This window comes from Sabethes cyaneus, chromosome 3 (assembly GCF_943734655.1).
Source record: "Sabethes cyaneus chromosome 3, idSabCyanKW18_F2, whole genome shotgun sequence".
NCBI lineage: Eukaryota > Metazoa > Arthropoda > Insecta > Diptera > Culicidae > Sabethes > Sabethes cyaneus.
In genome coordinates this window covers 202752026-202778160 of record NC_071355.1, presented here as the reverse complement: position 1 = coordinate 202778160, position 26135 = coordinate 202752026, and the positions used below count along the sequence as shown (strand labels likewise).

The 26135-nt window shown below is 40.5% G+C and overlaps 1 protein-coding gene across 2 annotated transcripts in view; it reads left to right on the top strand.

The window, feature by feature from the left end:
* The window catches only part of LOC128744000 (polypeptide N-acetylgalactosaminyltransferase 5), a 129161-nt gene that overhangs the window by 20343 nt on the left and 82683 nt on the right, over nucleotides 1-26135 (top strand). The gene's annotated exons all lie outside the window — the stretch shown is intronic.

Genomic DNA, 26135 nt, shown 5'->3' with positions numbered 1-26135 from the left:
GGAACTTGCTTAACAAATAAAATTAATTTTGAAATGAAGCATATCTTGTTTAATTTCATTTAAACATCACTATTTTATTAAACTGGGAAATTACAGCTCGCAAAGCAATGGCAACGACCAGCCATTCAGTCAGATAACTTTTATTGGATCACTCGAATGGTGTGTGTTCATGTTGCACAATTAAAAACTTTAAAGCTCAACAGTAACGAGCTTTTCACATTGGTATACAAAAAAAGGTGTTGTGAAAATATGCAACCGACCTTACTTTCGAATCGCTTCATTCCGCCATCCGATGAATTCCGCTGTAACTAGCGCGTACTAATTTTTTTTGTATGTAATTAAAACATGAATGTGCATTAATAAATTATTTGTGTACAATATAACCAGCAAAAAATAATGGCTATTCGTTTAGCTGCATCCTATTTTGCCTTTATTTTTAAATTGATCTTATCAAATCAATCCATAGCATACAGTAATATGAAATTACGACTGGTAATTTCGTTTGGAGGAATATTTATGTAATAACTTTCTTACGTTTCGACGCTTCCTGGTTGATGTCTTCTTCAAAGCAGCGCAGATGTTTTTCCTTTGTTACAAAGGTGTAGAAATTGGTCGTAAAACACGAACTTCATCCGAGGCCCGGAAGGCTAGTTACCGTATACCATGCGCTGGTTTACGACGAATCGTGTGCGTTTTTCTTTAATTTTAGGTGAGAAAAAATTCAATCCCTGACTTGTAATGTTATGCCGAAAGGATTCAAATCAGGCGAAGAGGCAACTCGTTCTCGTTCGAAAACATAAAATCCGGAAAATCGTCGTCACACCAAGCCTGTGAGCTTTCGGCTGGTGAGACGGTGCAGGATCTTGTTGGAAGCAGTACGTTGCATTCTTTTAGCGTTTTTTGACGATAGGAAGCAATGGTTCTTCAAAACAGTGTCGATGTAATATTTATTGTAGATTTTAATACCAGCTTTAATAAACAACAATAGAACCTTCAAATTTTTGGAGAAACATTCCCATACCATCATCGTGGAAACATTCTGGAACCTTTGAACAGCCAGTTTGTTTGTCCCGGGGTATATCAGAATGATGTGCTGCATATATCCGATCATTTTGTTGGTTGTGCTGTTCCTGAACAGGAACATTTTTTCGTCCGAATTGTGGTAACCTTCTGCTTTTCAGTCAAACCGTGCACCCGTTATTTTAGTATGGAATCAGTCGAAGATCATCTTTCAAAATATTCATCATAGTTGGCTGCGAAATTCTTACTTCCTTGGGAATCATACGACCAGACTGATCTGGTTTCCGTCGAATTCGCTCTCTTACTCATTTGATGCTGCAACGAGACGTGTCAACTAGTAGCAGATTTTCAGACCATATTAGACCAACCGCTGATTGGCCGATGTGGACTGCTTTGCAAGCATAAAAAAACACAGAAACAACACTCAGCAGTGTTGTCAAAAACAACATATTCATAACTTTTGGTAAAACTGCTAGGCAACATGAGAAAACTATCGAAAGTTTGCTGAAAAGAAGACAAAGAAACCAGTTGTCACGTCTCGTCTCAGATTTGATGACTTCCGGTGCCCATACAGTGCGTGTACGGCCAGGTTTGGGGAGTATTTTCCAAGAACCGGTTTCCTTGTATCGCTTGATGGTACGAACGATTAATCTTTCGTTTATTCCGGATGGCTCTAGCTTCTTTAAAATATCACACGGTCGAAAATTTTTCGAAAACAGACTTATCACAAGTTTCCTTTTTGCATCCATGATTACTACGACTCTTAAACAAATGAAAATTAAAAACAAACTCGCAAGCTATGTTGTCATTTGACTACACTCTAAACGAAAAATATTCAGACGCATCTGTGATTAACCCATTTTTAATTAAATTCGTCCAAAAAACACTGACAGTTATTATTAATTACCTTGTAGATTTTACCATCCGACAGATCTTGCATAAATATCGGGAGTGCAACGTGCCCACGCATCACATCTTTATTGACTTCAAAGCAGCATACGATACAGTCGATCTAGAACAGCTATGCCAGATAATGCACACTTTTCCGGATAAACTGACGCGACTGATCGGAGGTACCGTGCAAGCAACATTTTCAAAACAATGCCTAATTCCCAACAGTTGCAAATTTTTCATAAATATTGCCAAAATTCTAGCTATTTAAACAATTTAATCGCCTCATCTGATGATTTTATATTATTAAAATGGTTTAAATAGCTAGAGTTCTGTCAATATTTAAGAAAAATTTGCAACTGTTCAGAATTAGGCACTGTTTTGAATATGGTGCTTGCACTGTACATTGGATCCAGTGTTTCATGCGCATCTCGAGGACACTCTCGAGTCCCTTCGAGACGCAGCGAGAGTTGAGACAAGTTAACGACTTATCCTGTGTGCCATTCAATATCACTCTTGAAGGGGTGATTCAACGAGCTGGCATCGAAATGAGAGGCATGATTTTCACCAACAGTAGCCAACTCATATGCTTTGAAGATGACTTTGGTTTTATGATAGGAACTTCGCGACGTGATACATGAAAGCAAGAGACTTAAAGGAAACAAACGCGTGCCTCCCATGGACGGTAAGTGTTGACTACAATAAACTAGAAGTTGTATAAGTTCGTGTATTTGGGATCGCTGGTGACTGCGGACAACAACACTGGTGCATTCAAGCGGGAAATCGGCTCTACTTCGCCCTTCGAAAAACGCTACGATCAAGAAGTATACGTCGCCGTATGAAGCTGACGATGAACAAAATTGTTATTAAACCAGTGGTTCTTTATGGACTTGAAACCGTGATGCTGCATCCGGAGGACATACGTGTCCTCACCGTATTCGGGTCAAAGATACTGCGGACGATTATTAGCGGAGTACAAACTGAAAGCGGAGAGTGGCAAAGCCTTAAGGACCAAACAGAATGCTGCGTCAACGCGTCCAACAGCGTTATTCTGACAGTTTTCCCATGGGTTTACTGTTAAATTGACGCTGATGGATGCGTTAACTCTGCATTCTGTTTGGGCCTTTATGAACTGGTACCTGGAACACGGGGGGCTCAACGTGCAAAATGGTTCGACCAGGTCTAAATTGAGTTGCGACTTCTGAAACAACTGGAAAATTGGTGATGAGAGGCCCAAGATTGAGTTGAAACAAGACCCTTGCTTGAAAGGCTGCTGACGACGACGTCGTATAAAAATAAATACACCCTTTTAAAAATGATTCATCAGTTAAAAAATTGCCAATATCTGTGAAAAATGCATGTTTTCCTCTATCAAAAACGTAGGTTAAGTTTATTCTAAGTCACAAAGCGGCGATTCAGATTTCCAAATTCAGTTTAGGAGATTCAATTTTTTAAGAACATTTAGCGTGTGGAAATGCTCCATACGCAATGTTGTAAATTGAGCGAAAAGCTGAATTGCCGCTCTCGCGCAAGCGAGTATGAAAAGCATAGCATTTTACGCTTACGCCACTCACGCAAGCGTAAGGCAAACAAGGAAGCTCTGTAGCCGCAAAGTTACCGAGTCTGTTTTGACAAGCGAATAGTCATGGGTTCGAATCTTAGTAGAATCAGGCCATTCGATGTCAAAGTGACTTTAGCATGTGGCTTATTGACAGTGCAAAAATAACTCTTATAGTGAAATGTACTGGTGCGCTAGGGATGGCTATAATTGGGGAAGCGCTTTCATGTGGAACGAAGTGGGTAAAGTAAAGAAAAGCATTGAAGGAAGTGTACCCAAACACAAGCACGCATATAATTCAATATCGCTCAATCGCTCACTCAACAGTGATTACACTCAAGTACTTTTTTTACACAATTTGGTTTTTCGATTATTGAGAATGGGGCAACTTAGGAACCATTCATTTATTTCTCAATCAATACATTTGGGAGAGGCACGGCATTCGTCACGTTGTTTTCAAATGGTCCCTAAGTTGCACCGTTCTTGAGTAACCGAAAAAAACAAACCGGGTAAAAAAAGATTTGAGTGTATAGCAAAAATAAATGCAGGACCTACGGATAGAACAGCAAACACCCGGGCAATGTCACAATAAATCAACGATACTGGTCGCAGTGATGAGTCTACACAGGAGAAAAAGGCCCGCCGTTGCTGCGTGCTGTTATTCTGCTACCTACACTCTCGAGAACGCAGAGCCTCATATCGTCTTTCTGCATAACTCACTCGCGAGTCATTCAATCTCGTGAGCCATCAACTGCCCATGAGGGCAAATGAAGCTCTGGGATACAGGTATTGCATTACTTTTTCTTTTCTTCATTTTTGCCTCCGGTTCTACATACGGGTGGTAGTACGAGTCCTCGCGAGTGATCGGTATCAGCAGCTCGGACTGCAATGACGACCGAAAAACGGATTGCTCCGCGACCTTCAAAGCATGAATTCAGTAGAAAAAAAAGATGAAAGAAAATTGATACTTATTCGAGGACACACCAAAGTAGCAACGCACTGCAACAGAAAAAAAATCTCCAGGCTTCTCGGAGAAGGCAAAATCCGACAACGAGAGAGAGGTGAGATTAATTCATCTTCTGCACTTTGCCAGTAAAACGCTGAGAATTTAGATTATCTTCAAAGTACGGTATAAGCTTGACTGGAACATATCGCACAAAAACTAGATACATGCGCAGATTAGTGAATAATGATAGCAGTCCGAGATTATTTCCTTGAGGCACACTAGCGAAATCAATAACATGGTATCATTTATTGTTTGTTTTTAGATTTTAATCCAGACGCAAACCACTATTTGTTATCCGTATAGAAAATTCGTACTTCTTGCAAGAGTTTATTTTTTCTTGATTGTTATTTGCCGTCTCACGGATATACCGGAATGCGAATTGTTAGTTGAAAACAGCCAAACCTCATTTCAGCACGCCTTAATTCAAGGCTGTTGATAATTTAATTTTAATATATGTCAATAACAGATTATTTCGACATGATTCAACCAGAACTCAGAACTAGCTTTTTCTATGAACTTTAGACATTCATATCAAATGATAAAAGCACAGTTCTTTAGTATTATAACCCGAGCAGGAGCGAAGAGCAAAATAATATCAAAATGTGTTATTGAAATTCAAATAACTCATATCAAAATTTGGTCTTGTTTTGGCTGACATAGTCGGTAAAATAACAAAAAATAATATAAAAATTTTACTCCTTTAAGGCCAAAAGAATAACTACTTGTGCTATTTGAATAACAAAGCAATAACATGACTGCATTCAGAGTTTAGAATAACATATTTTAGTATTATTAAGGTATTGAATAGCAAATGCAGTAGTATATGAGATATTACAAAATCATTTTAGAAAATAGTTTTAATCTGAAATCTCTTTAATCAATAAAAAAAATTGTATGAAATATTTCGAATGTCATGTTAAGGCCAAAATAAGATATGATAACAAAATCAGTTATTAAACTCATCTTATAACCACTGTTTTGAATATCTACTCAATAACAAACTGTGTTATCAATGTATCTCCATATCAATTCAATAACAAAATATACCATTATAACACAGTTTGATATTGTTTTTATATTATTTTGCTCTTCGCTCCTGCTCGGAAACAAAAGTGTCGTGCTGTTACCACAGTTTTTTTATGTATCAAAGTTGGAGTTTCTGTATTTCTCTACACTTAGAAAGAAAACTCCTACTAATTACTGAAAAGCATCACAAATTTTCCACTTGTTTGCATATTTTAACGTTCTATAATAAACCAGGAAAAAAAACGGATGCATAAAATCACAGTTACAGCTGAACCTACCAAGTTATAACCCCCTCAGAGCTGTAATCAAGTTAACACACTGCGCTGTTTTGCAATGCTAAACCTATCCCAATGTCCTTTCCGTTGCAGTAGTGCCAACATCCTTTCGAAACTGGGTCACTAGCCCTTTGTAGTTAGGTTCAGCATCCTGTATGTGAGTGCCTGGTGAGTTGGCGGCGGGTAGTGTGGGGCCTTTGAAGCCATTTGTCGTACTCCTACCAGGAGAGAGACAGAGGAGGCGTGAGGCGAACGATTGGTTGCCATACATGCATAGTGCATATTTGCTAGAGCAACTTAACAACACACAATACACCAATTCATTCCGCAGAGCAACATCTCAATCGCATCAATCCGCTTCCGCTTCGCATTGCACTGCGGGAAAACGATACAACCCGTTTCCTGGAGCGGTATCCATCCATCGCATATAAGCATAGATTCTATTTGCGACGATTGTGATAAAACTACCGAGTGTGAACGCCCGGAGGATATTGCATTTTGCAATTTAGGATACTGTACTGACCTGACTGACGTTAGCTAAACGACTTTAGCACAGCGATTCGGGCTCGTGCTGTGTGATCTGCCCTGCAGGATATGAATGTTCAACAGTAAACCAGCGAGTGCGAAGCACGATCAACGATTGCTGCAAACAAGAATTCAATTGATTCAAACCAGTATAAAAGGTATATCCGAGATGAATGCCTTTATCCCCCGCACATATTGACGATATAATCAAAATTCTTTTGCTTCCGATACTCATCATAAGAAGGGGGGAAATATCCAACACAAATGGGAATGATCATTGGATTATTTTCTTTTAGCTATATTGTCGTTGGAAGATTGCTTTTAGCACCCCTTGGATGTTGCGCTGACTTTTGACACCTTTTTATCGACTATCAGCCACGCATCAATGCTGCAGGCACAGACAGACTGACTGAACCTAACCCTCGTCGTCGAGAAACTTGAGGTTGAAAAACAACGGTCGGCTTGCGGTCAGCATTTTCCCTCCTCCAGATGGGCGCAATAAAGGTTGAAAATGTCATAAACATTTCGCAAACTGTTCGGTCTCAGTTCGTTAGCTCATCCCTTCCGATTCCGATGGAGTTTCGACGGTGTGCTTGAACTTTATTGGATGCAAGTCTTACGTGTCGCAATAAATACAGGAAAATCAAAATGTTCTTTTTGCAGTTGTGGTCATTAAAACAGCTTACAGCTAACGTACAATTTTATTGACATTAAAATTAATGACAACAAAACGTAACTCGATAATTGAATATTGATCCGCTAAACCGACGTTTAAATTGTCGAACTTGACGAGTTCACCACGATTTGCGTTAAATTCATCACGAAAGGCTACCTTTAAATCGCATCGGATAGCCCGGGGAATCATTAATGCCACGGGTTGCGCGTGACGACGGTAGTCGATAGTTGCGAGCGGAATGTATTCACCCGGAGGATGGCATTCCAAAGTGTTATAATTCAATGGCTCTACTGGTACTGGCCCTTTAGTCCGGTCTGTGTCTATTCGTCGCCTGTTTGGTCGGGCGGATGGAAAGATGAAAGGTATATATGGGCTTATTGCACCAGTTGAATATCATCACGAAGCACTCCACTCCACCGTAAGTAAACACATAATCACATTTATAGAGATGCTCTTTTAGACCGGCTGCTGGCTGTAGGGAATTGCAATGGCTGTAACTAAAGAACAGCTAATGACGGCGATGCAATGGTTGTAGGACACCGGATTGTGGTTCACCTAGCCGCTGCTGTAAATAGGTGTAATGATGATCGATAGCTTTGAAATAGTTGCCTAGCAGAGCGGGCTGTTACAAAGTTGTGATGAATGTGTTTTTAATGGATTTATAACTTATCTGATGTGCACGAAAGTATGGGCAAAGCTGTGCAAATATTAAACAAGTGGAACCAAGCTTATTGCGAAAAAAGTGTTTACAGAGTACACAGAATAGTTCTTATTTCCAGGATTATACGTGATTTTAAAAACTATGGTTGACCTAACCCAACTAGGACGATTGTTATAAAGCAGCTATCGTAGCAGTTCCAAACCATTTTTGATTCATCCCCTGGCGGAATTCCGATAGGACTTCTTTTTTGCTTCTTTTGGCTTTGTGCTTTGAACTTTGAATTTGAGCTGAAAATATTCGGCAGAACAACTAAAAAGTGCATAATGAACAAAAGTTATGCTCTAAAAAACTTTTATTTTGATAGATCTCATTTACCCGGGGTGCTCTGAAACGTTGCCCCCATTTCGAACCATATATTTAATGCAAAACGTCAGATTGTTAAACTAGTATTCGTATGTAACTCAATAATACAATAAGGCTTATACAAATTTGAAAAAAAGTTTATGTCGCCCCCCCCCCTTCCAAAATTTTTGAAAATTGAAGGGGCAAAAAAATAAAGTGTAATACATATTACGTTGCATCCTTTAGTGATAAGCAGATTTTTTAAAGTTCACCAAGTTTACATCTCTAAATTACCCAATATCAACTTTCGATCAACTTTCCTTCACCAACTAAGTTTTTTAATTCCTGCTACAGGTCGCAGGCGGTCCCAAAGCCGAAAATTGGATGTGCTTGAAATCAGACTTTTGGCTCCATTTACTTTAAATCTTATTCCATTTTATTTTAACTTGTTTTAAAAGAACCGAATTAGATTGAGGCATCAATAAACTAAACAATATATTAGTAAAATTTAGTACCGCTTTTGACGGATATATTCCGAATTGCAGGAGGGTTATTTTATGCTGTCATCGGTAGTAGAAAGATTAAAATAGACATACAACAAATTAGACACTCCGGAATATCAGCTTTCAGTGCTTTCGGGGCTCCAATTGGTCGTTTTATACCGTAGTGTCCAAGAACTTGCCCTAATTTTGGATGTTGGGGACATAAAGCTTACAATTTTACCTTACAAATACAATATTTTACCATGCATTGAATGCATGCAGAAAGGATGTTACTGAATTGTTCGAAACTTTTCGGACTATTGTCATGTTGTGATTATCATTGGGATCAATGGTGGCCCTGACATTAACATCAAATCAAGTCATGTTAAGTTATATTGCTTTTGTACTGTGCATCTTCTTCTGCTTTAAAAATGGAGTTTTAGCATGAATTATGGCAATGTGCGAAACCGGAATTAAATTGGAATAACATTTTCATTGCTAGGTAGTCGTAACGGTTTATCTCTCCAAACATTTCAATGATTGGTTCGGTTCGAACTAAAATTTAAGTACTGTACAACATTTTTGTATTAAATATGCATTAATATGGAAAAATAAACACTGGTTTCTATTCCTTTGTTTCGGTTTTGAAGGTTTGATGTTATTATTTTTTTCTTGACCCCCCCCCCCCCCCTTGAACAATATTTCGAGACCAGGACGTAAACTTTTTTCCAAATTTGTATAAGCCTAATACCTGCTAACAGAAAAATGTGTACTTAAGAACGCCTGCGACCGAAACATTATTGATAGAAAGGTTCGTCTAAATCACAACGCAAATTTAAAATAACGTTCAAATTTCAAGTTTAATTTTGGTGCTTGGTGTTTGCCAATTATAACTTACTTTGATGTCCTAAGACATAGCCTGTTGAACAAGGTGTCTCCATTTTACTCTCCACCAGATCTTGCTCCATCTGGTCTATTCATCTTACTCGTTGCGCTACTAGGTACCTTGTTCTTACCGGATTTGAGGCAAACACCATCTTTGCAGAGAAGTTGTCCGGCATTCTTGCAACATGCCCTATCCATTGCATCCGCTTTGACCACCTTTTGGATACTGGATTCTCCATAGAGCTGTGGGAGTTCATGGTTTATCCTCCACCTCCATACTCCGTTCTCCTGTACGTCGCCGAAGATCGTTCTTAGCACTCGTGTTTCGTAAACTCCGAGCACCCGCAGGTCCTCCTCGAGCATTGTCCATCTTTCATGCTCCTAGAGAACAACCTGTTTAATGAGCGTATTGTTCACTACGTACACTTACGGGAGCTTAGCTGCTCGAACGCAATTGCTTGTGAAGCCCATAGGAATCACGAGTTCCGCCGATAATACGCCTCCGAATTTCACGACTGGTAATATTGTCCGCCATTAGCAGAGAGTCATCGTTACATTACTGCCCAAGCGGCGACGGTCGGCCTCAGTTCCGCCAGCAGCATGTACTTTGTTTTAAACGTATTTACCTTCAACCCGATGTTTTCTGCTTCGCGCTTTAGTCTGGTGTATTGTATAGCCATCGCCACAGATGTTCTGCCAATAATATCCATATCATCGGCAAAGCAACCGAATTGACTGGATTTGTTAAAAATCGTGCCCAGTGAGTTGATATCCGGTCGGTTCATAATACTTTGTAGCGCTATGTGGAACAGTAGACGTAAGAGACTTGATAGAGCCCTCTGTGTGATTAAAATGAACTCGACAATCCACCCGAAATCCTAACACAGCACTGTGTAGCATCCATCGTAGATCGAATCAGTTTGATGAGCTTCCTGGGGACGCTGTTCTCGTCCATGATTTTCCATAGCTTTTTTCAGTCGATGGTATCATATGCGCATTTGAAGTCAACGGCCAAATTGTGCGTGGAAACTCTGTATTCACGGCTCTTTCGGAGAATCTGCCGCAGTGTAAATATCCGTTGTAGGCCAAACTTCGACGAAGCCGACTTGATGAATTCCTACAAATCTGTTTGTAATTGGTGATAAGCGGCGGAAAATGGTTTGTGTCAGCACTTTGTAGGCCGCATTGAGCACGGTGATCGCTCGATAGTTCTCACAATCCAGCTTGTTGTCCTTCTTGTAGATCGGGGTTGAACCATCAAGGGAAGCACGTATCAGCCTAGTTAGTTTTGTTGGAAAATCTTGTTCGAGCAAAATCCACCACAGCTGATGGTGCGGATCTTTGGTAACGTTTGGTAACATAAAAAAAATTACCGAGTGGTCGGCTTTTGAGATTTCGGCAAAATTTTACCGAATTCGGTGCTCTTTTAAAGCGTGTATAAATAAATAATGAGTCTGCAAGTTTTTATCGAAAGAATTTATCAAGAATTTGTCGCAAGATGAACATTGGATTCATTCGCATTCGAGGCGATTCCCCTTTATGTACATAGGGTATATGAGATCTTCTTACCAATTCGCAGGTAGTTCCTTCTCCGTTCATTCCTTTAGTACAATCTTGTAAGGCCTCCAGCCACCTGGAGATCACCTGACCAACGTACAGGGGTTAGACAAAATGATCGGGACAGGCAAAATTTTGATGAAATTCAAACGGCCATAACTTTTATAAAATTGAACACTGGAGATAATCCTGGTTGTCTGGGGATATGTCAAAAACTGATTTTTTTGATCGCCTGTATCTTTTTCTGTCATGGAAATTTATTAATTTTCATATTTTATCCCAAAACTAGATTTCATTTCTAGTCGATTGGTGAAAAAAGAACGGAAATCCGGCGAGAAACAACCGAGATATGACCATTTTAGTGAAATCAGTTCTGGAAATGTTGCCAGTAATGTCTCACCTTTATGACCATTTTAAAATATGACCAAAACCATTCCAATATGGATGTCAAACTTCAAAAATTTACGAGGGTTGAAAATCCTTAAGTTTGATAGCCTTAAGTTTCCTTAAGTTTGAATGTCAATATGCATGATTTCGAATATTCCCTGAAACGACCACTTCCGCCGGGGTACCTACAACCTGCTACAGGGTTGCCATGGCACGCTGCGGACCTGGGAACGCTTCCAGTGTCAATGTCTCATAAAAACTTAACGTTTGATGCTCATATTGACATGGTTTGCGTCATGTCCTAAACTGGCCAGAGCAATAGATGTTAATAGTACTGATTTTACGAAAATGGCCGTAACTTGGTTGTTTCTCGTCGGATTTCCGTTCTTTTTTCACCAGTCGACTGGAAATGAAATCTAGTTTTGGGATAAAATATGAATATGAATAAATTTCCATGACAGAAAAAGATAGAAGCGATGAAAAAATCAGTTTTTGACATACCCCCAGATAACCCGGAATATCTCCGGTGTCCGCTGACTATTGCGAATCTTGAAATATTTTAGAAAAACTAGAAAGATTTCCCCGTCGAATGCAATTGGTTTCATTTAAAAATGTCCAATTTTGTGGTAGTTATGACCGTTTGAATTTCATCAAAATTTTGCCTGTCCCGATCATTTTGTCTAACCCCTGTACAATGAACCAAATTGACCACGTTCTCATAGAGGTCCGGTTTTCCTCTAACATGACGAACGTACGCTCCCGTCGGGGTGCGGATATTGATTATGACCATTACCTAGTAGCAGTACATGTGCGCTCAAAGCTGTCCACCGTATACCGGACACGTCAAAGCCGCCCTCCTCGGCTGAACATCAGGCAGCTAGATAACCCACAAGCTGCCGAGAACTACGCGCGGGTACTGAATGAGGCACTGCCTTCTTCCGAGGAGTTAGGTGCTTCAAACCACGAAGACGGTTGGGGCAGAATACGCTCGGCCATCGGAGAGGCCGCTACCGCGGCACTAGGTATTGAACCTCGGAGTACACAAAATGATTGGTTTGATGGGGAATGCCAACAAGCGGTGGAGGACAAAAAATACGCTTGGAAAAATTATCTATGTATTGCCACTAGAGAGAACTTGGCCAAATACCAACGAGCTAGGAACCAGTTGACCACGATCCTGAGGAGAAAAAAGCGCCAAAAGGAGGACAGAGATCGTGAAGAATTAGAGCAGCTATTCCGAGCAAATGACACGCACAAGTTTTATGAGAAGGTGAACCAAACTCGGAAGGGCTACACACCGAAACCTGACATGTTTAGGGACGAGGGAGGAAATCTAATTACAAACGAGCGCGAGGTGGTCGACAGGTGGAAGCAGTTCTTCGATGAACACCTCAATGGCAAAGTCGCAGAAGGAGGCGCAACGGAAATTAACCTATGAGTGCCCATGGAAGACAGTAATGTATTAGCACCTGATCTCCAAGAAGTCAAACGAGAAATCGGGCTGCTGAAGACCAATAAAGCCGCTGGAAAGCCTACCGGCAGAGCTTTATAAACATGGCGAAGAAACGCTAGCAAAGGCTCTACACTGGGTTATTTCGAGGATTTGGGAGGAGGAAAAGCTACCGGAGGAATGGATGGAAGGAGTGGTTTGTCCCATCTACAAAAAGGGTAATCGGCTAGACTGCTGCAACTATCGTGGTATTACGCTGGTAAACGCCGCCTACAAGGTACTCTCCCAGATCCTGTTACGCCGGCTGTCACCGATAGCACAAGGTTTCGTAGGGAATTATCAGGCGGGTTTCATGGGGGCTCGCGCAACTACGGACCAAATTTTTACTATCCGGCAGATCTTGCAGGAATGTCGGGAGTACAACGTGCTCACGCATCACATCTTTATTGATTTAAAAGCAGCATACGATACAGTCGATCGAGACAAGCTATGGCAAATAATGCACGAATACGGTTTTCCGGACAAACTGACGCGACTGATCAGCGCTACATTGGATCGAGTGATGTGTTTCGTACGCATCTCTGGGACACTCTCGAGTCCCTTCGAGACGCGACGAGGGTTGAGACAAGGTGACGGTCTATCCTGCATGCTGTTCAACATCGCTCTTGAGGGGGTGATCCGACGAGCGGGCATCGAAACGAGAGGCACGATTTTTACCAAGAGTAGCCAACTTCTAGGCTTTGCAGATGACTTCGATATCATTGCCAGGAACTTTGCGACGGCGGAGGCAATCTACGCCAGACTGAAAGCAGAGTCTAGGAGAATTGGGCTAAAAATAAATGCGTCGAAGACCAAATACATGAAAGGAAGAGGCTCAAAGGAAACAAACGCGCGCCTCCCACGGACGGTAACCGTTGACGGCGACGAACTAGAAGTGGTAGAGGAGTTCGTGTATTTGGGATCGCTGGTGACCGCGGACAACAACACTAGTAAGGAGATCCAGCGGCGCATCCAAGCGGGAAATCGGGCCTACTTTGCCCTTCGTAAAACGCTACGATCAGGAAGCATACGCCACCGCACGAAGCTAACAATGTACAAAACCATTATTAGACCGGTAGTTCTTTATGGACTTGAAGCCGTGACGCTGCTTACAGAGGACATACGCGCCCTTGCCGTGTTTGAGCGGAAAGTGCTGCGGACGATATTTGGCGGAGTACAAACTGAAAGCGGAGAGTGGCGGAGGCGTATGAATCACGAGCTACAGGCACTGCTTGGGGAGACTCCCATCGTACATCTAGCGAAAGTTAACAGGCTACGGTGGGCCGGACACGTCGTAAGGATGCCGGACGAAAATAGTCGTCTTCAACAACCCCACCGGCACCAGGAACAGAGGGGTCCCAATGTGCACGATGGCTCGACCAGATCGAAAGCGATTTGCGACTTCTGAGACGACTAGAAAATTGGCGACGAGTGGCCCAAGACCGAGTTGAATGGAGACGAGTGCTTGAAACAGCACGAGCCACCCCGACTCTATGCTGCTGAAGAAGAAGAAGAAGTGGTAAGGCTTCGTACACAAATTAGGTAACGCACAGAGGGAAGGGGGGGTCGAACTTGCGTTACTTATCGTTACATAGGGGCGGGAGGGGGTCAAAAAACTATAACTTTTGCGTTACGTAATTTGTGTACCACGCCTAAATTGCACAATCAGCTGTTCGCACCAGACTTTCAAGTTCGGCGGGATTCCAGCCTTACCAGCTGCTTTGCCGTTTTTCAGCTCTTGAGTTGCTTTTGTAACCTCGTCCAAAGTTAGTAGCTTGCCCATTATCCTCAATCGTTGAGCTGTTTCTGTTGACGACTCCATCTTATTCGCCATTCAGCAGCACATCAAAATGTTGCTTGCAACACCTAGCTACCTCCGATCTATCGGTAATCTAGCTCTTCTCTTTGTCTTTATAACGGGAGTTGGCCCGATCCAGTTTCTGATTCCGTTGATCATTTTAAAGAAGCTTCTCGTATCGTGTTTCTCGAAGCTGTTCACCACCGACGCAAGAATGCTCTCCTAAAGGCCCGCACAGAATTGGTACTTTATGGTTGCGTTTGCGTAAATTTGACAGTTCTCTCAGACAATTTGTACAGATTATCTGTCAAATTGTACGGGGGCTCAGATTGTTCGACCGCAAATGTTTGTGGAGTCCGTAGTAGGCCCTAGTTCCGCTGATAATACAAATTTCAATCTCACGGCTGGTTTTGTTGCCCTCTTGTTTGCCAGTGAGCCAAGGTATACGATTACCTCAGACTCATCCCCGTCGATTACCATGGTACTGCCTAAGCGGACCCTATTGCGCTCGGTCCCGCACGACTTCGTTTTCGACATCTTCAACCCAATCTTCACTGCTGCGCATTTTAGACTGGTGTTCTGATCTTCCACTGTCACAAATGTTCTGTCGACAGCATCCACGTTGTCAGCAAACCAGTTGACGATAAAAAAAGAAGAAAACAAAAGTTATTTATATCGTTTAATATTTCTACTGTATGCACATCGTGTCCCGCATTTCGCTCGCCACTCGTCACATATAACGCCTTCAAGCGCAATGTTGAATATCAGGCAGGAAAGACTTTCTCCTTGTCGAAATCCCCTGCAAGCTTCGAATGGGTCCGATAATCCACCCGAGATTCTCACACATCACTGGATTCCATCCATCTTAGCCATGATAAGTCTGATTAGCACACGCGGAAAGCCGTTTACGTCCAGAATTTTCCATAGCTCTTGTCGGTTTACACTATCATATACGGCTTTGAAATCAATGAGCTGGTGATGCGTGGGGACTCGGAATTCGTGGCACTTCTGGAAGATCTGCCTCATGGCAAAGATTTGGTTCGTTGTAGATCGACCCTCCATGAAACCGGCCTGACAGCTTTCCACAAATCTATTGGCTATTGGCGAAAGTCGATGGAAGATGACTTGGGAATACACTTTGTAGGCGGCATTCAGGATAGTGATCGCTCGGTAGTTCTCACAATCCAGCCTATCGCCTTTCTTGTAGATAGACCAAATAACCCCGTCTTTCCACTCCTCCGATAGTCGTTTCGTATCCCATATATCCTTGACAATCAATCAACTGTTGCCAACAGCTGGCCAACTTCTCCAAGCCTCCATTTTAATAAGATCCTCTCCAATTCCATCCATTCCCGTTGCTTTGTTGTTCTTCAGCCGCTGGATTTCGTTAACTTAACTAGCCATTCAGGTTGTTCATCGTAGTGCTGCTTCCATCTTTCGATCTAACATGCTAACCCATTAATTTCAAATTTTAAATGCTTCGATTTAATCGTTCCAGGCTGAATATGCATTGCTCATATCTGTCAAAAACAGCCTGAAGGGGGAAATCGAACTATCCCTTGGTTTAGTTTTATCATACACTTTTTTGTCGATTTCGCTAGAGGAAATATTTACATCACCGCTGTGGATCGATCTGCAGATGATCTATTTCGCTAGTTCTATTTTCAATTTCACTGGTTCAAATTTGATCTGATTTTGACTCTGATCTAAATATTGACCACCGCAAAACTGTTTTAAACCTAACTGTTTTAAACGTTTTAAAATTATCCTTCCTTTCGCACTATTTACTTTTTCAATCAAAACAATTATGTCGCCACCTTTGCTGTCAGTTTCGCTATCAGCAATTTTTTTGAAATAAATTTTTCACTTTATTTACCGTGTTGTTGGCGATTTGGGAGTATTTGAAAGCTGATTTTTTTACTGTATTTAGTTGATTTTATCATCAGTGCATGTTTATTCATAAAAATATGTTTCATGTTAGTTTAAAGTGCGATGTTCAGAATGCAATAAACCTGAAACACTAAGTCGCATTATCGAAAAAAAATATTTGAATTGAGTGGTGTTAAAGCTCCTATGCATCCTTATAACATTCACACTAATTTTACTGTGTAAACTTGTAGGTAAGCTAGAGGCTCACATACAGCTTTTCCGTTGGGAATAAGAATAGTTATTACGGAAAATTAGCTTTCGCAACAATACGTCTATTATTCTCATCTTTCGCCACAGGCACAGCCAGCATTGTTATCGTAATTCTGTTTCCCATGAAATCGTTCCGTCGCAATTTGTATAAAAATAATACATTAAAAATCTGTCGAGACTTCTTTTGGTGCACTGTGAAGTACTCTCTCGCCAGGCCACGACTATTTTCTGGAATTCTTTTTAGAGTATTTCATACAAGGAAAGGAAGCAATGCAATATTTTGAACATAGAAAAACAGTACTCGGTTGACGACTTTAAACTGATTTTATTTGCGATGTTGAAATGTTTGTCACCTGTTTAGTGCCGGTGAAAGCCTAAGACTCACCTCTCTAGAACTATTTTCGGGCCAGGGTCAAGAATCCATCGCTCAGTCTGTCTAAATTTTAAATTCCAGAAATTCTAAATTCCAGAAAATGAAATCTAAACCCACCACTTTGGTTTACTAATTATTGCAAAAACCACAACACCTTTTAGGTTACTGGAAATGCTGGCTGTGCCCTTACTTCTGGTTGAAGATTCCATGCTACCTTGCATTGCCATGCAGAATCATAGCAGCAAAATTCTGACTTGTCCCCATGTTCAAACCTTCGGTAGTTTCCTTATTAGAATTCCTAAATGCTGGGAAAGCAGTGCGGGACACTTTGGTCAAATTTCAACGGACTTCTCGATCGGATTCAGCACATTTTAATCCAGCCTAGCCCCAGCCTAGGTTGGGTTACTCTGAAACCATTTAAAAATTCTGTTTACTCCATACAATGTAGAACCAACTTGCAGGAAAAACGAACAAAAGCTACATTTCCAGACCAATTTGCTTTTCTCCATTGTTTCCCGCTGTGCTGCAATTCTGCAAGAGTCCATTACACAACACACATACACACGCCTCTTGTCCGTTCGCATTAGAATGATGCGCCGCCCAGTAGGGCCGTCGGCATGCCAAGCTATGCCAAGTCCGCAAAACTCTACTAACAGAGTTTTTTTTATGGTATCTACCTAGCTTCTAACTAAGGACAAAAACCACATCACATAAAAGTGAAACTCTGTTGCGCTCCGGTTGAGTTCAGTAGAACTGGGAGGAAAGATTTACCTTTTTGCTTTGAATCATTTTTCGCCTGCACCACCCGAATAATAGCATAAAAGTGAAAACACTCGCCACAATCCAACAACGCAGAGCGTCGAAAGAGCGGATTGCCCATTGTATGACCAAAGAAAAACTAATTTAATGCTTTAGCAGTTTTCTACACCAAGCCGGTAAACCGGCGCTGGCTCTGTGGTGCAACGTGAGTCTTCTCGGCCGGTAATCTTGCATCGTCTAGAATGGATTGCGTTGCGAGTCCCGTTTTGCACTTTGGAACATTTTCCAATTTCGAGTAAAGAGCTTTGAGCCGCATTGTAGCGTCCCATGCCTCTACTTCGAACCGGTTTCAACTATCATGCCGAATAGTTTATGTCCGTAGCTGCGGCACAGCACGGATCCAGCTAGAATGCACTTTATGCTTCGCTTTCGGCACGTTGCCATAGTCTTTTTGTGCCACGGAGCACGAAAACAAATGTCGATAATCGTGTACATACTGTAGAGTTTATGTGCTATCCTATCCGCGGTAAGCGCGTGCAGATTGCAATTCACAGAAACGTTCTACTGCTAGAGGGAAAAGAAGGTTATAAAGCTTTCCTTTCAAACGAGACAGCAGCCAATTTGCACCTTCTTCTAGCATTGTTTGAATTAAGATTCATGCTAAAGGGATGCTCAAAATGTGGCAATTGCGGTGCAGTTTTCCGATTTCCACAATGGTCCCTTTGCGTAGCGTTCAATTTTCCGCTTATTAGCTAAGCTTTTCATCTGCAAGTTATCTTCGGTTAGCTTAGATTGCACAAAATCGGTGCCCATCAGTTTGAGCACGTGACATTCATCCATTGCCGCCAGTCTGGGTAGCTACTTTCGTTACGGTAAAGCGAAATCATTCGGTAGCTCGGAAAATCAGTCAACTGGATAAAACAAAACCCAACACTGCACCTTCGCTTTCCATTATCTTATAACCGGTTTTGCTACCGAATAGAGCCTGAGGATGTTTGGTCGTAGGTTCATGCCAAGGTGTGTTCTAGAAGAAGCAGGGGTAAAACGGACAGCCTGTTGTTTTGATAATAAAAGAATACTATTAAATTTCCGGAATGAAGTGCAACGATAAATAAATCAACGTTGATATCCTGCATTTTCCTGCCTTCTTCGGAGGTTATGTGTCGCCAGGGTTGCACAAAGTTTCCCGTTATTTATACCCTTCTTGCTTCGCTCACACCGGCGCGGGCGAGATTTTGCAACCGGAGGGACAAGACAAATAACCAAATGGCAGAACTGGTGCGGTCTGAAACCGAAACCAATGGATGCTCTAAGATATTTCATCTCTGCTATCGTTGCGATGTAAACGGTTCGACTGGTATGCGCTATGCCGCCAGTGCACGCCTCAGGCAGACAAGGTGATGTAATGGAAAACTATTCAAATATTTGCCGCACCTTCATGTTCTGTACTGTTACTTCGAAACAGAGGTTTGTCTTCCAGTCGATGTTCGCTGGTGCCGATGGTAGCGATGGCGATAAAGACATTTACTGCGTTTGATATTCTGACGAGAAAACTTCGCATACCAACTCGTTCGTTGGCTCTCAGTTGGAGTCATCTTCATCAAATGTCGAGAATCACATCGGTTTGAGTTTGTCCTAATTATGCTTTTTCTTGTAGTGAGTGGCATGGATGGCGTATGAATATGGGTATGCATGATGCTGTTCAATATTATGCACAAAGCCGTACACAATCTGCTAAGCTTCTTTGCTTACATCATTATGGATCGTTCATATACCCCTTACATTGCCGGCCATTTTTAGGATGGTACTTCAAAAATACCAAATGAAAGTTTGCTTCCAAGCGGCTGTAAACAGGAAACCCCCTGTGTAATTCTGCATCACATGAGCCTATAATACTTATTAAGTAAACTTGGAAACCTCCTGGGGAAAATGGAAATCAATAAGAAGGGAAAGGAAGCCCTACGGTAGATCCTATTTGGGCAAACCTTGCGACTTCCAAGAAGTTGACAAAACAGTGAAGTATCGGAAACCGAACTAGTTCGGATGAACAGATTACAGAGCAAAGCAGTCGCTATCTTGTAAGGAAACTATTATGGCAAAGTAAAACAAAGCCTAGGTGTTACTATACATTCCGTTTTCGAAACTTAATCTTCTGTTTTTATTGAACTGACTTCGCAGCTAGCTCCCTATCTGTACAGCTATCTACAGGGTGAGTATTAATAACTGTCAGTAAAGCTGAAGAAGAGCAGAAGACGCTGACATATATTTTAATTTTGAGTGTATTTCGTGTAAAATTATGAATCAATTGTCTTAAATTAGTCCAATTCAAATCTTTCTCCCTTTGTTGTAATTACCAGTCGCAATCGTTGTTGAAAAGCATTACAGCTGGCACGCACGATATCCTAAGGCATTTCATCCCAATTCTTTTCTAAACGTTGCTCGAAAGTTTCCATTGTCAATTTTTGGTGCTCTCTAGTTTGCCTAGCATGTAAACCAATGCATAGAAATCGAGAGCATTCAAATCAGACGAAGAAGCAGGCCGCTCTTTCGAAGAAATAAAATACGGAAAATTATCCTAACACCAAGCCTGTGATAGCTTTCGGCTAATGAGACGGTGCAGAATCTCGTTGAAAGCTGTATGTATCCGATTTTTTTTGGTTGTGGTGATCCTGTCACAGGAACATTTTTTCGTCTGAAAACAGAATTTCACAGCCACTGTGTTGCTTGAGCAGCTGCCGACATCTATCTGCTAAGCATGCACCTGTTATTTTTTGTATGAAATCAATCGAAGATCATCTTTCAAAATATTCTTCATGATTAACTGCGAAATTCTCTGTTCCTTGGCCATCTTACGTCCAGACCAGGGAAGGTTCGATCACTTTAACTCAATTTTGATTCATATGACAGTACCGCCTCCATCGAGCAAAATTTGATAAAGTTATGTATGGGACTTTTGTAGAACTAGTTATTATCTCCAATTTAGTTTTGCTGTATCTTTTGAATTTACGGTGCTACAATGCTAGTACCTCATTAGTATCTAAGTGAACGTTTATTTAGTCACTAATGAGGTACACTAAAGTCGCTTGTTACGCGAAGGATACGTCCCGCGTAAATCAAAACCGAGTAAATTCCGAACTTCGAGTAAAAAATCGTGTAAATTCCGAAATTCGCGTAAAAAACCGCGTAAATTCCGAAATTCGCGTAAAAAACCGCGCAAAATCCGAGATTCGCGTAAAAATAGTCGCATAAAAAGCGACTTCAGTGTACTAGCATTGTAGCACCGTAAATACAAAAGATACAGTAAAACTTTATCCAGCAAAATTGTAGATAATTACTAGTTCTATTAATGTCCCATACACAACTTTGTCAAATTTTGCACGACTGAGACGGCCCAGTAAACCATTTGGTTTGTATATTTCGATTGCAACTGAGAAATACGACATCATATCTGAACGAAAAAGTTATATTTCACGCCAGATAAGAACATATGTGTACCAAAGTAGAGACAGTATACGTGCGAAAATTCTGACAATTATTTGTAATTCTATCTTGCACTTTATACAGCGGTTTTCATAACACGCAACTTAATACTCCTGAATGTATGATTTAGATATAATTAAATATTGCAATCATCTATACTGCTTTAGAATTCACAGTCATGAGTTGTATATGAGGACACGCACGACTGCAAAACAATTTATTGTTTACTTTGTTCTGATATACTCTAATCATTATACAATTCCAATGTAAAATTGACTTGAAAAAGAGTTAATGTGAACTTTCTATTACGATTTTGTGTTACTGGGGGTACTGTCAAATGAAGCAAAATTGAGTCAAAGTGATCGAACTACCCCTGGTCCACACTAATCTGATTTCCATCGAATTTGCTCTCTTACTCGTTTGATGGTTTCCTGTGTCAAGTGACAAGTCGCTTGGATTATTCCAGAGCGGAATCCTCAAAGCGTAGCGGATCAATTTTTTTTTTTTGATCCACACGTCATGGTATGGATTCCTCAACCATAGTTGCCATTTCAAGCGTCGCCTTACAAGCGAGTAGTACAGTACCCTAATGCAATAGGATGCGAAATCCAAAGATGAGTCAAAGACAGGCTTGGCATACATTTTTGGCTTCGATTTTGCTCTTTTGGTTACTACATCTCAGCCAAGTAAAATTTCAAAAAGTGATGTATGAGGCGTTTGTAGAGTGTGTTATTATCTACATTATTGCTGAAGTAAGCATTACTATGTCTTTTGTATTTATGGCGCTATAAAGCTGCTCGCTCTTTTTGCTACCAACGGCATTGCAGCCCTACAGCGTCGTAAATACTAGATAAAACTTTAGTGCCTTCAGCAATATTATAGATTATTATTAGCTCTACAAATGCCCCATACACCAATTTTTCAAATTCTGCTTGGCTGAGGTGCAGTAACAAAAGAGCAAAATCGAAGCGAATAGTGTATGCCAAGCCTGGTCCAGGATTATGATTGGCCTTCGCTATGATGTAATAGTAATGCTTTTCAAACGACAATTGTGTATCAACCAAAATTCTAAGGTCCATGAAAGCTGGAACTCTTTCGATTACTTCATCCTGAATCTTGTACTGCCATTGCATCAGTTTTTTTCGGAATGAAAGAAATTACGGCACATTTTTTTACACTGATTACCATGCGCTTTCCTAACCACCAATCGGCAAATAAGTCTATTGTAACTGTTTACAATCCTCAATGGACCTCACCCGCAAGAAAATGTTCAGGTCAGCTCTGCAATATAGTCTGCATTCGTATTATGATGCAAACGGTATTATGAAGCAAACATTGTTGATGAATATGCAGAAAAGCAGCGGTCCAATATTACTCCCTTGCGGCACAACGAAGGTTGCCATAGGTTACTGTTTGAGCCGAAAAGTTTCAGAATTTCATGAAATTTTTTAAACGAACAGTTAAAGAACGTATGAGCATTAACAGTATTCGATGTCCTCTATTTTCAAAAAAACTTCAAACGAAATTTTCCAATTTTCTTGGACATTGCTATTTAAATCTTTACAGGTATGTAACCTTCGAACCTTGTTCTGTAGAATTTTGATAAAAAAACAAACATTTCCTATACCTCTCCATAGCATCTTACTACCAGTCATCCGAGAGCCCTGAAAAGCTAAAGCCCTATAAATATACATTTATAGGGCCTTATGAAAAGCCTGGCCGAGAACCAGGAGCTGATATGTTTGCGACATTTCAATTCGAAAAAATTAAATTTCGCAACTTGAGCGCAATAAATAAAAACAATGTTTACCAACTATTTATTGGTTCAGGTGTCAAACGTTATATTGCGATTAGCGATAAACACAAAAGAAACTGAGATGCATGAGAGAGTAAGGTTGTTGTGTTCTGTAAATTCATTGTCGCGCAAAATTCAGCTGTTATGGAAATGTGCAATATGCGTTTCGAAGTAACGACATCTGTTGTATTCAACAGGGAAACATTGATAGTTTCAAGCATACTCTCACGCATGCGCATGGCGCATGTTAAAACACTTACGCCAACTTCTGTTATTTATTATCAGAAACTAGAAGCGGTGTCCTTTATACTACTGAACAGCAACCCACGCGATTTTTCTTCCTCAACCACTCCGTCTGCGATTTCGTTTATTTGCACGGTTCGGTGCAAGTTTCGGACTTTGGCTGCAACAGTGGTAGAATATTCCAAAGAAAAACCACAAAACTTATGTTTTAAAGTGTGTAAAATTTTTAAAATTCTTCTTCCTATTTATCCAACCCCCGGGCATCTCCCGGGCATCTACTATGTTTCCTGAAACCGACACAAAATGAGGTGGCGCTACAGGCGTTTTGCTTTTAATACGCAGCATTCACACGGCAGTGAAGTGATGCGATCAAGCCAACAAAACATAATCACGTAGAAGTGAAGAATTTTACATGAATCTCAATAACAATTCATCGATAAAATAATTTACTATCAACTTACGTTGCCTTTAGGACAAGAAATAAATGATAATCCAGCGAAAATCACGTGTGGCGCTGTAGAAATATCGTGTGAATCGTTCTTTCACACGCACACTAGTGATCCGATACGTAAAAAAGTGATCCAGTGATCCAGCTATGTTGGCTTCACCTATTTTGTTCGCAAACGTCAAAGTTGCCACCGGGTGTATTTATCTTATTGAAGCTATGTTCTAAGTCAATGTTGCAAATGGAGCGAGAAGTAAACCAGTGTAGTGAGCGAGTGTAAGAAGTAAAGCATCCATCGCTTACTCCACTATCGCAAGCGTACGACAAACAACCGCTGGTGTTGCGCAATGAGGTTTAAAAAGGCGTGGAAGAAGAAGACATTTGATGATTTTAGTAGCGAAAAATCAGTAATCGACGTCAAACTACAAAAATTAATTGCGCCCGAACAATGGGGTTTATTTTTGGAGTTTAACGTCACGCTTTGGTCGGTTTACGGTTTGGACGATCGCGATTGGTCGATTTACGATTTCACTCACACCATGATGAAATTTCTTCATTGTACTAACACCACTTTACCAACATCGCATACCTGTATATATCACATTGGGTGTTGTGTGCATACTTTCTGCTAACAACACACTCGCGAGCGTGCAGGTGCAGCCTCGTAGCGTCGTTCTGCGCAGACCGCATACAAAATCAACAGCCCACGAGCGTGAGTAGGATGTACGGCTGCAGATTTTGCTTAATTTTTTCTTTTCCTCTCCATCTTACGTCTTCGCTTCACACGCTGGCGCGAGTGCGGACCTTTATGAGGCCTTCGTGAAGCCTCCGGTATCAACTGCTCGCGTTGCAATGACGAGCGAGAGCGACGGCAGTGTCGATAGCTAAATATACGCTGGCAAAAACTCGTCGCAGGGTATGAAAAAATAAGAACAGAAGTCTACAGAGATGCTCACGCTAATGCGTTCGTTTGAAAGTAAACGCGTGTGTGAGAAAATTAGACTATCACTGCTTCGCAACACTGTTCTAAATCACGGAAAATTTATAAAATGTTTTTCCCGTCATTCAATGGTGAAAATTTCACGATAGTTTAATTTTTTCTGTTGTGGCTTTCGGGTTGATGTTTCTCGGTGGAAATTCAAATTTATAACTTTTTTAAACTACGTTTCGGCTTACTGTTTTTACTCAGCCATCATCAGATTCTTAAATTTATTTTTTTCTGATTTACGAAAAACTAACATTAACCACGAAAAACTAACGTTAACCAGCAATTTTTCAGCCATAACTCAGAAACAAAAATGAAACTATCGGATTTCAAGGAATTTAAGACTATAAAAAACACTTGGAAACTTTTCCACCAACATGGAAAGTTACGTGGAAAACTTTTTTTTAGATTCAAATTTTCCTTAATTAGATACTGAGGAAATTTGCTTACATTTTCATAAAAAAAGTTCTACAATGCTTGATTCAAGAGTTAAATTAGTTTTAAGAGTTGACCAAACAGACACAAAGGCACAAAATATTCACAGATAGGTAGAAGGTAGTTTTAAATCTCCAAAAAGAGAACAATGAGGAATATAAACAGTACATCAAATATTATCACCAAAAAAATAATTTAAAAAATCTCCGATTTTGTCACAGTCTCATTTTTGTCTCCCATAAATTTTTCATGGAGGTGACAAAATCGGATCATTACTGTACTAACAAAACTTCAAATGAAGCACAAATGTCGGCTAAGCTTTCATTTAAATTTAGCTTTCACTTTTTTCTTGATTTTGAATCGATTTCCCTTTCTTCAGTGATTGAAATAGAAACACAGATGGTAAAACTTCAGATTTTTCTTCACCAAAATTTGGCAACGCTGCTAGACAATAGATGACACCAATCGATCCAGGCTTATCATAAATGAAGAATGAAAGAGAGATATTCAGCAGACAAAAGTTGAAACCAATTAAGAATGCCATCATTGCGGTCATCCATACAATTGTATGCGTGCTTTGTTCCACCGGTCGGTTAAATTTTGTCAGAAATCTGTAAAAGCAAGGCTATTGTTTGTCAGTTTGTTTTTGTAAAGCAAAATATTTGTCTAGGATGCCATCTCATTTTTTGGTATTCATGTGAAATGCTTTGAGCAGAAATTCTAAATACACATTTTCAATGCACTTTGAGTAATGTCATTTTCATATACCAGCTCCCTGTGAGGTGCCTTCTCTTTAGCAAAATTAGCAGTATATTACAAATTCAACTAGTAAATAAAGCCAACGCAATACTTTCCATTTTAAAGCGAACCGCTAACTAATAGATCATATCATATCTTTTTCTA